Raw genomic sequence first — 15491 nt, forward strand, 5'->3', positions numbered from 1 at the left:
CAGGAAATCCTAAGGAGAAAGGAATATGTTTATCAACAGTGAAAATGTACACTGTTGGAGAGTTCTTAACTCTCCCTTCCCCTCTGCCAGTGAGAATGTAATACTGGCAAGGAAATACAAGAAATTTATAAGCACCAGTTTATTTATGGCCACCTTGGCAAACCCCACTCAAGGCTAGATGCCTACTACACAGTCTTCCTAATTGTTTGGTTCAAGAAAATAGACCTAAACACAATGAACAATGGTAAGTTCACACCACCTCCATCTTTCTGAAGATAGTCTAATAGAGGAGGAACAGGCATAAACAAACGCTATGATTAGATACTAGCGTGGTAAACTCTATATGGAGGTCAATTTCAGAGTATGATGGCAGTGAAAAGAAAGGAAGAGCAGCATCACCTTTGGACAGATGGGCAAGGATTCACTAAGACAGTTTAATTTATGGGTGTGCAGGATCAAACTGTTCCTGTTACGGAATCCGGGCATGAGCATTTAATGCAAAAGGAACAGCCAACAAAGGTGAGGTCTGGAAGATTGTTTGGAAACCTTTGGTATCTGGGAAATTGCTTTGTCAGCCATAGGGCAGGCTAGTAAGAGAAGAAAGAGAAGTTTAGCTAGGGAACTGGTCACGCAAAGCCATGCTAAGGTTTTCATGGCTGTCTTGCAAGTGAGAGGGGACTGGAAAAGTCCATGGTGAAACTGTGGGTGAAGGAGGATCAAATTATTGCAAAGTATCTTGAAAAGACTGAGGAAAGGAAGCCCCTTTAGGACACCAAAGTCAAACATCACAGTGCTAATACAAAATACTATCTTAACATTAATGCAAAAATCCCAAGCATATTGTGACTAACACTATCCCTGGGAATGTATATGTAATCAAGGATATTTTTGGATTATCCAGGCACTTTCTAATTGTTTATATTACATGTATACTTCATACGTCCTTTATAAACAAGGCAGTTCAAAGGATATGCTTGCTTCTTTAGCCAGATCAAAGAAGTGAAAAGATCAAGCTAGAAAAGCAGTTTTGTTGTTTTGAGTTTTAGTGTGAATGTCTACAAAGGAAAAGTATACATCGTCAGAATGGAATTGCTCTATCAATCTCCACAAATGTTTCTGTTCTTGAGAAAAATCAGTGTGCATTACTCAACACACGGGCCCATCAATCTCAACTAGGTAACATTGCCCAACAGAATAAAAAGTACTAAAATGTCACTTCCTAAAACTGAGAGCTTTCACCCACAATGGTAAATTTAAAGTACAAATTTTGGATGAAAACTAAAAGACATGTGATAAGTTTGGGAAATAAAAATGTATGGATAGTGTGGTTTAGGTGTTTTCCCCAGAGATATTCAGTATGAAATAAAATTTAATGCCTTCATTTTTTGCTATGAGCACAGGAAATGTTCATAATAAAACATAGATACTAAGTTATGAGGAAAAACATTTTTAAAATTCAATATCTACACTTATATTACAAGTACTTCAGAAGCCCTCCATATGCCTTTATGTTTTTAAACATATATTATATATTTATCAAAACTTCTATAATTTAAATTATATCTTGGGTATTTTCCTACTGTTGTTACCTGAAAATTTCTAAAATTAATATACCATTTAGCTTTACTTCTGACATTATTATGATTCTATGATCTTAAGTAAATGAAATAATCACTATTTCTTCCATAAACTGTCTAATTCTTTAATCTGTTTTGTGAAATTTGTTATATACCAGTAATATTTACAACAGGAAATCATTTTGGATTTTTCTTCAGATTACTTAAACATCTCTTTTACATCAAGTTTCATCGGCTATACTTGTGACTTTATTTAAAGGTTTGGGGTTTTGTTTGTTTGTTTGTTTGTTTTGGGTTTTTTTTCTGAGAGGTTTCAGAAATTGTACAAGAATTATAAAGAGGTGATGGAGGTAGAGATGTGATGAGGGTCAAGAGTCAATCACTCATTACCCAAGATGGTTCTCCCTATAGCATGGAAAATCAAAAGTCATGTAATTTTGCCACCTCAAAGATTAATTTCAATGGGACAGCCTTTTCAAAATACAGGCCATGTACTTTGAAAGTCATATTTCTCTTCTTAAAAATTTGTGGTGGTTTGAATGAGAAGGTCCCCCATAGGCTCTGATGCTGGAATACTTGGTCCCCAGTTGGTGGTGCTGTTTGGGTAGGTTTACAAGATGCAGCCTTGCTGAAGGACATATGTCACAAGGAGTCAGCTTTGATGTTTAAAAGCCATGTGCCATTTTGAGTTTGCTCTCTCTGTTTCCTGCTCCTGTGGCCACGCCTTTGCCCTGCCATCAGGGACTCTAACTCTCTGGAACTCTGTGCTAACATAAAAACTTTCTTCCTTAAATTGCCTTAGTCACAGTGCTTTATCAGAGCAATAGAAAAGTAAGTAATACAAAATTGAACTCAATTATTTTGTCAAATGGCATCTGAGGTTAATTAGACTTAATTTGATTAAGCCACATCTGCGACTTCATTACAAGACATCCTACCTTAAATTCAAAATAAATTGCACCTAATCTCACTGGCTTCTCTCTGAAAAGCCAATTTGGGAGTAGAAATCATTTTGTTTTAAAGTGAAAAAGTATCTGCGTACCTTCCACCCACACTTACTATGTTCCTTTCCTGGGTGACTGTCATTAGTTCCATTGATGAGGCTTTCCTTCTTGTACTAATACTTGAAATACTTGATAAGGACAAACCCTTTTTCATTTTGTTATTATTTTTTTAAACATTAACTCAAATTTGCAACTTGAAAATAATCTTGAAAAATCCATAGGGCTGCTGAAGTAGGCCTATGATTCCAGATACCCAAGAGGCTGAGGAAGAAGAAATGAATGAAAGTCCTGCCTGGGCTGAGGTAGAAGAAATTAATGAAAGTCCTGCCTGGGCTGCACAGTGATTTGAGACAACGGGACTGGAATGACTTACTAAGATCCTGTCTGAAACACAAAGAAAAACCAGGGCTGTAGTGCACCTGAGGCACACACAGCAAGTATGCACAGACCTTGGGTCTGATCCCCAGTACTAGAATAAATTAATAAATAAAATATTGCTGTCAATGAGGCGCTTGAGAGCATATTTATTTCACCATAATTTAAAATTAATTTATCAAAATAATAACATCTTCATGTTATGGAGCTTTCCTTACTAAAACTATATATAGTTAAATATTCAGAGATTAAAAGTGAAAGACTTGGTAACAATCATTTATTTTCTTTTAAACAAAAATGTGGTTAATGTTATTTAAAATAAACATTATAAATAATTATGAAAAAATTTATTTCACGGTTCAATACATAGAACATTAACAACCTTACTTTATACTAAAATCCACATAAAAGTTAGTTGTTTAGAGGTCAAAGAGCTAGGAAAACTGAAACCTTGCTGCTCTTCAGATTTAGTAAAATTAAAATATGCCTCAAATAGTGCCTAACAGTACAGAGCACACCTACTACTATCCCTGCCAAAGGTTTCAAGATATGTTAAATAGTTTGTATTGCCAAAATATTAGTATGTAGTGTAATGCCAACTTGATTGGATTTAGTATGGCAATGAAAACACACTTCTGGGTGTGTCATGAAGGTGTTGCTGGTAACATATAACCAAGTAGGAAGATTCACCCTGAATGTGAGTCACAGGATCCATGGGTCCTGGACTCAGTGTGTGGGAAAGAAGCAGTAGCAAGCACCTCCCACTGTGTCCTCACTGCACACACATCTCAATGGCACATTCATGCTGTTACGATTTCTTTACCACGATAGACAACGCTCAAATTATGAGCCCCCCAAAACCTTCTCTTTCCTAAGTTGCATTTGTCAGATATTTTGTCGCAGAAAAGAGGAAAAGTGGATAATGCATTAGCCATTCTTCTGAAGGAAAGGAAATATTCTGGGAAAGGGTGAATGGAAATGAACCACTAAGGCACTCTGTTTAACTCTCACAGAAATTCCTAGAGGACCCCCTTCTATAACCACATTACTGAAAGAGATTTTGAGTGCTAACTTGGTTGTATGCTAAATAAAAAAAAAAAAAAATTCATGACTGTTTTTCAAGCTTAAGCATCTCCCTGCTTCCTACATGTAAAAGAAAAACTCAATTTTCACCCCGAATAAAAGCAGGCTTTCTTCACTCAAGAAATCTACTTATCCCCTGTGGTTCTAGCTGCTCACCTTATGATTCCACAAATAGCTCTGCTCTTTGGGGGATCTAGGGTTCACATCGAAACTGATAACTCCATCACAGAAACAGGAAAATCCAGTATGTGAAGGTTCTGCTAAATACCTCACGATGACCTTATAGAAGATGAAATGGCCACATCATCTTCACACAGTTGTCTTTGTTTCTAAAGCAAGCTTCTGATGTTTATGTCTGTCCGAATATGGCTATGGAAGGATTTCTTCACTGTAGGTGCAATAAAAATAATGGACTCTGTGGCTAAAAACAAATTTAAATTTGGTCATCTTTTAGTCTCAATCCAGCCCATTACATTTTATGGACTTCTTGAAATTTTAAGTAGAAAGAATTCAGTGGAACCATTAAAGCCAGACAGACTTCGTAGTTGAGCTGAAAATGAGCAAAGTAACAGTGAGGCTCACAATTGTTCAAAGACACTTAGCATCTGCCTGGACTTGGCAACCACTCTTTTCTTTTAATAAACACACACACACACACACACACACACACACACACACACACACACACACACAGCCTTATTGTAGGAAAGCTAAAAATCGCTAGGGTCATCTGAGCAGTCCCTAAAGTCTGTGACCTATAATGGTGTGCTCAGCTCTTCCAGGACAGGTATTCAAAGACACTTGTGAAAAGCCGTGATTGACTACTTATAGAAACTGCACACAGACAACTTGGAAACTCTCCTCCTTGGGGTTGAATAGGAATTGGTAGTAGCTGCCATTCACACAAATCACAATAACAGCCTTTGGCTCTGTTCTAAAGGCACAATACAGGGAGAGCCTGAGGGAAGCTGAAACTTGGGAAAACTCCATTTAGTACTGAAATAGTTCAGAAGGAAACTAGCTGATGCTATTTATTCCTTTTAAAAATTTTTCAACATCAAAAATATGTGCTGTGGCAGTATCATGTAAGAAAATATGGTAAACATTTGCTGCTAGACATCTTCATAGCTCCTGGGCTAACTGCACTGATGAAGTCACAGTTGTTCTTATAAAGACCTCTCATGCAGATGAACTCACAGAAACAATTTCCTCTTCTCTACTTTTTGGAAATGCTAAGATAAACTAGAACAGAAAGCAGTCGTGATGAATCATTGACCAGGAAGCTGGTTAGCATCCATAAGGGACCTTAAATATGCCTGGTGTTAATTTGATTTAAATGTGAAATGCATTCCACTGGCTTGTGTGTTTGAACATGTGGTCACTAGCAGGTGATACTGTTTGCAAGGCTATTGAACTTTTGAGGGTGGGCGTCTCACTAATAGGTGGATCAGTGAGTGGTGGGCCTTTGATGGTCGCAACCCAGTCCAGTGCTTCCAGTCCATTTTCTGCAGTCTAATTTTCCTTCCAGTCCATTTTCTGCAGTCTAATTTTCTTTGTTCTGTCTGACAAGATGTGAGCACCCACCACCCTGTTCATACACTCCCATGTTGCCATGCCTTCCCCACCACGATAAAGTAACATCTCTTAAGGATATGAGAAGAAAATGTCACCGTTAATGGTGTCTGTCAGATGTTTTTGTCACAGCAGGGAGGAAGGTAACTGTCGAAGAAAAGTGGTAGCAAGAAATGAGGCCAGTGCTGTGATAAACCTGACCATGGGATTCTTGGGTCTTTGAAATTAGATCACGGAAGGAATACAAAAGAATTTGGTGATGCAAGATAGAGAAACCTTTGAATGTTGTAAGCCAAACATAATAGGCCATTCTTCTGGGAGCCAAGAAAGCCAAAGCCCCCACAGAAATGCAGACAGCAAAGGCAAAGCTTCTGAGAGTTCAGATGGGGAGCAGGACTTTAGACTAAGGGTGCCCTCTGTCTGTGCTGCATTCTGCCAAAGAATGCCGATGTTCGATGCTCATGTCCTAAATTTTCAAGTGAGGGTGTTTTCTAAAGTAATGAACTGTCTAATTTTGTGGAGGAAATTCACTCAAACTGTAGTGTGGTTATCACTTCCTTTTAGTCAGTTTATAGTAAGTATACAGAGCAAAATTTGGATCAGATGTAGAAAGTGTGCAGTTTGGTAAGGGAAGGAGTCTTCATGCATTTAACGTTGCAGGCAAGGCAGGTGTGAGCAGAGTTTCTGTAGCTGTTGAAGAGATTGGTACACTTGGCCCTAGAACAAGAGGGGAGGTGTCTTCAAGGAAAAAATGCTTCCCATTAAAGTTACCAGGGTCTAGTAGTACAAATTAATTTGAAAACTTTTCTCCAAAAAAAAAAAAAAAGAGTGCTGGGCTGGAGACTTGCTAATGCAGGGATTTAACAAGGCAAATCCATGTAGTTTATCTGGTAGTTAAAAGGAGGTTTATTTTGTGGTAACTTACAGCCAGTAAAGGGGTCAGTTACAGGATCCAGGAGGGGTGAGGTGCAGTCTAGGATGGTTCTCTGGAGAACTCTGACTTGGTCTGTAATCTAGTATCCAAGATCACTAGGATCCAAGAGCACGGGCACATAAGGACCTCGGGTCTTAAGGGGTCCTCCTTGGCCGCGTCCCAGAGGCAGGTCATAGGTAGACATGGCAGATATCAGCTACCTCACTGGGGCAGTGCTTCAGGGCCAAAGCTGGAACAGGTACCCACTACAACTTGGCTCCATGGTTAAGAGCACAGAAGATTGGATTCCCAGAACTCAAGTGACAGCTCACAACCATCCGGAAACCCAGTTCCAGGTAACTCCCCGACTTCCTCTGACCTCAGTGGGCATCAGACACACTCCTAGTATACACACATACATGTAGGCAAAACATTCTCACACATAAAATCATTAAACATAAATACAGAAAAATACTAATAGAGCTCTTTATAAAAGCAGGGCTGATGAGGTGCCTTACTCAAACTGAGACACCCAGCAAAATGTTTTCCCAGGTTCAAATGCAGAAGTAAATGCTTAAAGTGTTGTGCTTCTAGTTACCTGTTAACAAGACAAGGTAGCTGAGAGCACCCACACATGGGAAATAGGTGCGTCATCTTGGTGTTGATCAACTCCACATTCTGCATGTAATCTGTGTGCTCTTCCAGAAAGAGCTAAAAGGGGGTTGTTATTATCTATTAGTACCCAAGATACAAAGATGCTCCGGGATTACAGCAGGCTTCAAAGACATGTTATTAGTAGAAACCACTTGATCCCATAATTTCTATAATCATGGGCTTCAAATGTCCATAATTCTCCTACCATAATCAGAAAACTCTACTTCAATAACAGTGTGTGTGTGTGTGTGTGTGTATGAACATATGTGTACACACTTCTGCTGACCATCCTATAATATCATTTTATTGAAAAGATAGTTTAGATTATTTTCTACCAACTAAAATTAAACTGTTGGAGTAAAATCATATTTCAGCTCCTGGGGCTGAAGAGATGATTCAGCAGAAAAAAATACTTGACCATGTAAGCATGAGGATCAGAGCTCAGAACCTTAGGACCCACACACAGGCCTGGAGGGCTTGTCAGCCTTTTCATAATTCCAGCACTCAGGAGGCAGAGATGACATGGCCAGAGCAAACTGGTTAACTAGACTAACAGAATCCAAAAGCTCTGGATTCAATGAGAGACCCTGCCTCACTAAATAGGGAGTGATTAAAAAGGACACCTATGGGGCTGGGAATTTAGCTCAGTGGTAGAGTGCTTGCCTAGCAAGCACAAGGCCCTGGGTACAGTCCTCAGCTCTGAAAAAAAAATAAAAGGACACCTAACATCAATATCTGTCCTTCACATAAATGTGCACATACATGTAAACGTACCTCACATGCTTCCACACCCATGTAAACACTGTATATACACTACACACTCACACACACACACACACACACACACACACACACACACACATTTCAATTCTTGCATCCACAAGTATTTTCTTGTTTTCCTTCTAATGCATAAATGTTGTAGATTTTCAACCTAGTTTTCATTTCATGAGCAAAACAATCCTGGGCAGAGTTGAAGATAGCTGGCCCAGTCTATTGCTGTGGGAATTAGAAAGTAAGGGATTCATAACATCATAGATTAGACTTGCCAACTTCTCAATATAGCTAGAGGCTCAAAGAAACCCAGAAATAAGACAGATTCACCAGATGCCAAGGCAGAAATTGTCTGAGCCAGGGAGTCCATGGATTAGCCCATCTATCGGTGGGTCAGCGGTAACCTAGGTCAGTCTTATCTCTGTCGCTTTTAGACACTTGCTATGTTAAAAAATGGGATGTTATAGACAAACATTCCTTGACATTACGATGATAGTTCAAGGCTGAGCAAGGTAACCAGTCCCAAAGGCCAGTAAAAGAGTCAGAGACAGCCCCTGTTCCCTCTGTTAGGAATCCCACAAGAGTACCAAGCTACACAACTGTCACATATATACAGAGGGCCTAGGTTAGTTCCATGCCGGCTCCCTGGTTGTTGGTTCAGTCTCTGTGAGTTCCTATGAGCCCATTTTGTTGATGCTCATGGGAAATCTGTTCTTTCCTAAACAGAAATGGAGGAGAAGTGGATTGGGGTGTGGGAACAGATGGGGATGGGGGAGGGACTGGGAGAAGAAGAGGGAGGGGAAACTGTAGCCAGGATGTAAAGTAAATAAATAAATTTATAGAAAAAAGATGAGAGTTCTGATAATATTGTTGTAGATTGTGTCAGAATGAACATAAGATCTAACAGAAAGCATTGTTTGAAATAAATTAAGAAAATATTAGAGAAAGAAATTGACCCTGTGAGGTAATAAAATAGTTTACATAAACCAGTTCTTGGATGCTATGTAGAATTACTATATATATAACAAAATTTAAGTTATTAAAAGTGATGAGATCTACAAGGAAAGATGAATAGTAATGAATGGTAATGGCAGAGCTGGCTGAGCCTTTATTTCCACATTACTTTGCCAGAAGGTCTTAATGTTCATTAAAAACTCACAAAAAGTTGTTAGACTTTCTTACATAAGTATGTCACTCAATTCACAGATCATAAAAATGCATGGTATATCTAATGTAAAAAGGAAAACCAAGAGACAAATTTTTATGAGCAAAAAATAGGGAAATAATTTTTAATAATTCTCTTTATTTCCTGAAATTTAGTCAGAGAATGAAAAAAATGTAAAGAAAATTGTGTATCAGAAAGAAGACCAAAAGGATGATAATTTGTGTATACATGTCCAATTTAATAATCATAATGTACATAAAACTTTCAAGAAATTCATTAAGAACTGAACTAAAGAAGAGTAAGTACACATGACTGGAGAGAAAGCTCAGTGGTCAAGATCACATGCTGCTGTTGGAGAGAAACCAAGCTGGGTTTCCAGAATTCACGTCAGATAGATTACGAATGCCTGTTTCTCCAGAATCCACATCAGGTAGATTATAAAGGGCAGTTACTCCAGCTTCAGGGCAGCCAAGCCCTCTTTGGGATTCTGAGAGCATCTGCACTTATATGTGCACATGCAGGCATGTGTGGGTGTGTGGGCAGGCATGCCCACTCACGTACACACACACACACACACACACACACACACACACACACAAATACACATAGCTACATTATTTTAAATAATTTAATGAAATAATTAATATTTAAATAAAAATAATTTAATAAAAATACAATATTTCAAAGAATAAATACATCACAAAAATAGAAACATAAAATTTTTCAATCTTAGTGATAGTAATCAAATAATTGGGAAAGGACACATTTTTACCTATCAGACTGACAAACATTTGAAAGAATAGCAGTGATTAGTATTTTCCTGGACACCATGAACCATTTCTTCTAACCCAAAATTGCTCTAATCTTCCTGGAAGGGATAGTGTGGTATTGTTCCTCAAAAGTTTTAATGATGACTGCAGTTTGAGATGACAGCCCAACATCTAGGTTATTATTAAACAGAAGTATGTTCACTGACTTCTTTACTCAAGTGGACAGCTCAGCATAGCTTAGAAGAACCTGATGTTAGACACAATCTAATGTCTCATTACTGGAAATTGATCAAGGAATTACTTCATCCTTCAAAGCTATACTTTGAAGGATATTTTTGAGGCAGGAGAGGGCATGGATACTCATGTATGTAACATGAGGTTATAAGACTAAATGTATCCAGGATGGTACTTTTATGGATACATTTTGTCACTTATAAATTCTGCTTTCCTATCACAATCAAAATTCTGCTTTAAAGTCAAGGATATGAAAGAGTGAAGAATAATGGTGTGATTCCCTTGAGACATGAGAAACCAGTCTAAAAACACCACTGACTGATAGCTGTTTACAGAGAGTGAGGGAACGGAGCTTGGACACTGTGTTTACATTGTATTTTGAGTACCATTTAATATCCCAGAGTGTTTTTCAAGTGCCCATTTCTAAATTGTTTGGCTCAGTCTGTAGAGTTGGATAAGTGGTTAGCAGAGGGCACTGCTCCTGCAGAGGACCAGAGTGCAATTCCCAGCACCAATGTTGGGTGGTTTACAACTGCCTGGAATTCCAGGTCCATGAGATCCAAGGCCTCTGGCCTCTGAGGGCACCTGCACTCATCTACACATACTTCCCCTCAACACACACATTTGCATGATTAAAAACAATAAAATAAATGTTTAATTTATTTTTGGCTATTTTCTTATCATTCATCTAAAAAAGATTGTTTTGTTCACTCGCTGTGTACACAAAGTATTTGTTGCCAAAACAGGAACATCAAAGAAAACAAAATCATTGCTTTCATGGAGTATGTATTAAGATAGGCAGGTTAAATGGAAACTATATATATATAGTATATATAGTGTCAAGGGGGTGGCACATGCCACAGAAGTAAAGAATAAAACAGATTGAAGAAAAAGAAAAAATAGCTTTTGGCTGCTGTTAGACTAAAGGCTTAGAGCGAGTGAGAACATAGCTCAGTGGCAGACTGCTTACCTAACATGTACAAAGTCCTAAGAGAGAACTCCAGAATCTCAAAAGAGAAATAAAAAAAATAAATAATAAATAAAAACCTGTCTTAGTTACTTTTCTGCTGCTGTGAAGAAGCATTGTGACCAAGGCAACTTACAAGTAAAGGCATTTAATTGGCGGCTTGCTTACAGTTTCAGAAGTAGAGTCCATGGCTGTCATGACAGGGGACAGGCAGCAGGCAAGCATGGAGCTGGAACAGTAGCTGCAAGTTTACAGCTGATCCAGAAACAGGAGAGAGAGAGAGAAAGCTGGGAAAGGCTGGTGTGTGTGTGTGTGTGTGTGTGTGTGTGTGTGTGTGTGTGTGTTCAAAACTTCAAAGCCCACGCCCAGTGACACACCTCCTTCAACGAGGCCACACCCACTCCAATAAGGCCACATCTCTTAATCCCTCCCAACTGTTTCACCAATTGGGAATGAGCATTCAAACATATGGGTCTATAGGGGCCATTCTTCTTTAAATCACAACAAGACCTTAAGGAAACAAAGGTGCATCCTATACTGATTTGAACAGGAAAGGAAACTTTCTGAGCAGAGTAGAGAGCAAGGATCCTGAGTGAGGAGTGTGTTTGTCAGGGTCAGAAAACCAAGGAGAGCAAAGATGCTGGAGGGTGGTGAGGTAACAGAAACACTTCAGAGATAAAACCAGGGAGAACAGTGGAGCAATAAGGGTGGGAAAAAATCCTCAAAATATGAAGGTTTATATCCAAGTCTGCAAGAAAGCCAGGGGCTGCACAGACTCTTTACAAACCTTGCAACTCATCTAAGACCCCCCAAGGCCAAGCAAAGAGAATAGCGAAGTTCTGTTGGCAGGTGTTCAAGGACATTGGAGACAATACAGCTTAAAAGGTGGGGTCAGGGCTTCCTACAAACTCAAAGTTGTTTGAAAGTACTTTGCATATATATATAATTTTTAAATGATAATTTACTCCTTTTGAAAATACGTTAGAAAATGACTGTGTGTGTTCTCATCGAGCCACCAAAGCATGGAGATTGAATATGCTATGGTTCATTTCGGCAGTCTGCTTCCTCTTAAATGGCATGCATACAGACTCACCGTGGCTCACTGCAGAGGAAATGAGTGATATGAGTTTTTATCCAGGACTAAAAACTGATCCAGATTATTTGGCAACATCTCCAGTTTGTATTTCATTTGCATTTTAATGCAATGTTGATAGACACAGCTATCTTCCCTGAACATTTCATTCTTTTCCTTTACAGAACAGCTATTCTGATCGGAGGGTTAAAATAACTTAAAATGAAATCTCTGATGGAAATCAGGCCAACCAATTGAAATAAATTTAAAAGGAAATCCTACTTCAAGATGCACATGTAACAGATCAAAATGATATACATCTGCTGTTTCAGAAAAGAATGAATTGCTATGAATGCTGCCTAAACAAGAAAAGGAACTTCAAAATACTGGCATCAGAAAAAACAAAAGGCTTGACCAAGTAGGGGGATGCCATAATACATACAGATACTATATACTTTAAATTATATGTGCCTAGAGAGGACTATGTGTTGATTCATCAATTTGTAATGTTTTGTTCCATACTCATTAGGTGTCAGGGCTGTGACCAGCACAAGGATGACTTGTAGGGAATCATGAGAAGTGAACTAACTATATCATAAGTATGATTTTGAAAAATGAGCCACAGTGGTGGACAGAGTTTTTGTAAGAATGTATAAGACCAGAAAACTGGGACACCTTCTTAAAAGAATATCATTTGAGGTGGATATTCAGCAAATCAGGATCTGGTGAGTGATCCAGTAGGAAGATCCCTGAAAAGGCATCAAGGGCCCCAGTTTTCGTTATTAACTCTGCCCCTGATTAAATTTGTTACTTAATAGATGGAATATACAGCAAAGATGAGTACATGTTTCATAATGAAAATAACACAGTTCCTTTATTTAGTATGGGATACAACTAAAATAAATGCCTGAAACTCCTAGTGAGTGGAGAGAACAGTAAAGTGTCTGTTGGCTTTTGCTTCTTGTGTGTGCTAGACACATTCAACTGTCTCTTCTGCTTCAGGTCTGAAAATGTTCTTTGATCATCAACCTCTGCCCTGCTTTCTCAGAAAAAAAATTAAGTCATCAGAACCTCTGACTCAGGGCAACCGAGGGCTTAGAAAGTTTCAGTTTGGGGGATGAAGGGAACTCACAGGGGGAAAATGTCTGTTCACTTTAAAAACTCTGTAAATCTTATGGTAAGAAATTTTAAAAGCAGGTTTAAATTCTTAGTCCAGGACCTTAAAGTTGAGGATAAAGAGAACTTACCAAACAGAAACAGCCAGGATTTAAAAAGGTGTTTGACTTTCTTTCAGCGAGTGTTTCAATTATGAAGCAACAGATTATTTTAAATCTATTTTACTTTTTGTAATATATTACCCTATAATGTAGAAATTATAACTGATATATTGATCATCCATAGTCCTATCTATCTACCTACCTATTACCCATTTATCCATCCATTTATACACATATAACAACAGGGTGCCTTTTCTTAGTCTATGTAAATTACTGTGATGTCAGATTATATATACTTTGGAATCTTTATAAAGCTATAAATAGAGTTACAGTGTTGATATTTCTCATGTTGCCATAGTATTATAGTGTGCATAGTTTTCAAGTTACTATGTAGAACCTAGAAATACCAGCAAACTCAAAGACAATTGAAACTGAAATTGTCACAGCACTCTCTGTTCACATTAAATCATTTGCTTTAAACCATCAATATATGTGTGAAGTCTCATCACATGTTTAAATATTCAATGAGCTCTGTGTGCTATTTCCCCAGTTTCTCTTCCTTTGATCTCTTTGTCTTATAATAGTCAAAGCTAGGGGAAGTAGACATAAAGTGTAGAATGAGTGTAGAAACATATTCTCAGAAACATATTCACTCTATAGACTGTGATTCATAGAGTTTATGAATAAAGAATCAATACCAACTTAAATAGAGAGCCTCATTTGTAGTAATTGACAAATTTGACCAAATTTTAGTTAAAGGATAAACTTGTTAAAGTGTTTTTTTTTTCCTACTTCCTTTCTCCTGTTAGAAGGTGTGATCCTTTTAAGTCTTCGATAAAATTGAGAAAACTGATGCCCATCAGGCATTAGACATTGGAAACTTTGACAGACATGAATGCTGAAATATTTCTAGGCCGATCTGGGTCTCAGACAGCTTGATATTGATGCATCACTGGAGGAGTTCCCCATTTTCTTCCTAGGTCAGTCACATAGCACCCAGAATGAGATAAATCTTAAGTTTAGAGAAAGAGCAAGGCAAGTGTTCTGAGATAAATGACATGGCCGGTAACTACTGGGAACATGTAAGAACAACTGTGTGATAAATGACTCTAATAGCACAGAATCCTGAAGACCAGAATGATAGCTCAGGAAACGAAGGTTCAGCCTATCTGCCTTTCCAGGAGGGAGCAGAGTGGCTCCCCTCATTTCAGTTCAACTACTCCCAAAAAGAGACAGCAAAAGCACAACAACACCCAGGTAGTTTTTATTCTAGAATTTCTCATTCTTATTCTATAGCAGTGCCTTATTTTGATATTGGTCATTTTATACCTTCAAAAGGATGAAGCTGATTGACAAAATCAGGATATTATACAACTCTCTTCCTAACTCCAAGTTGGATCTCCTGTGGTATCTTGAAATCATCCCACAGCAAGAGTGCTTTAGACTGTAAGTCAACAGTACTACAAATCAGAGATCTGATCCCCAAGTCCCAAATGACTCAGCTGGCCAGACCACCACTGTCTATAGAATTACATGCATGGCTGAAGAATGGGCAGAGCCTGATAAACATGCAGGTGGTGGCCCTAATCACAAAACAGGTGTCCTTATTAGGTCCCCAAGGGCAGGGTGACATAGAGACTAGATAGTGTAGCCTAGCACATTGCAAGGAGAAAAGAAAGCCATATTATTCACTTGGAAATCCACAGTGACCCAAAGTTGAGCTCAAGGGTTACCTTCTCCTCCTTTAATTTAAATAGAATAAAGACAAAGATGAAAGAGAATGTAGAAACTGAGGAAGTGGTAGAGGGAGTGGGAGATAAAAGAACAGCAAAAATAGAAAGAATGAGAAAAGGGGGATGTCAAAAATACTGTTCTTCCCAGTGACCAAAATGTCCACTCATTACTCATGCTTTGCTTCACAGGCGCCTTTACTATAGATTTTATTTCCCAATCTATTCTCCTTTATACCAGTATTAGATTCTCTGTAACATACCTTGTTAGCAGTACAGGGCTATTCTGGACCATGCTTTGTCTGTGTCTCAAACTCCAAGACTGTCCATGCCTGTGAGGGCTCTAAACTCAATTAACAAGTCATAATAAAGCATTTCCATGATTCA

This window comes from Onychomys torridus, chromosome 2 (genome assembly GCF_903995425.1).
Source record: "Onychomys torridus chromosome 2, mOncTor1.1, whole genome shotgun sequence".
NCBI classification, from domain to species: domain Eukaryota; kingdom Metazoa; phylum Chordata; class Mammalia; order Rodentia; family Cricetidae; genus Onychomys; species Onychomys torridus.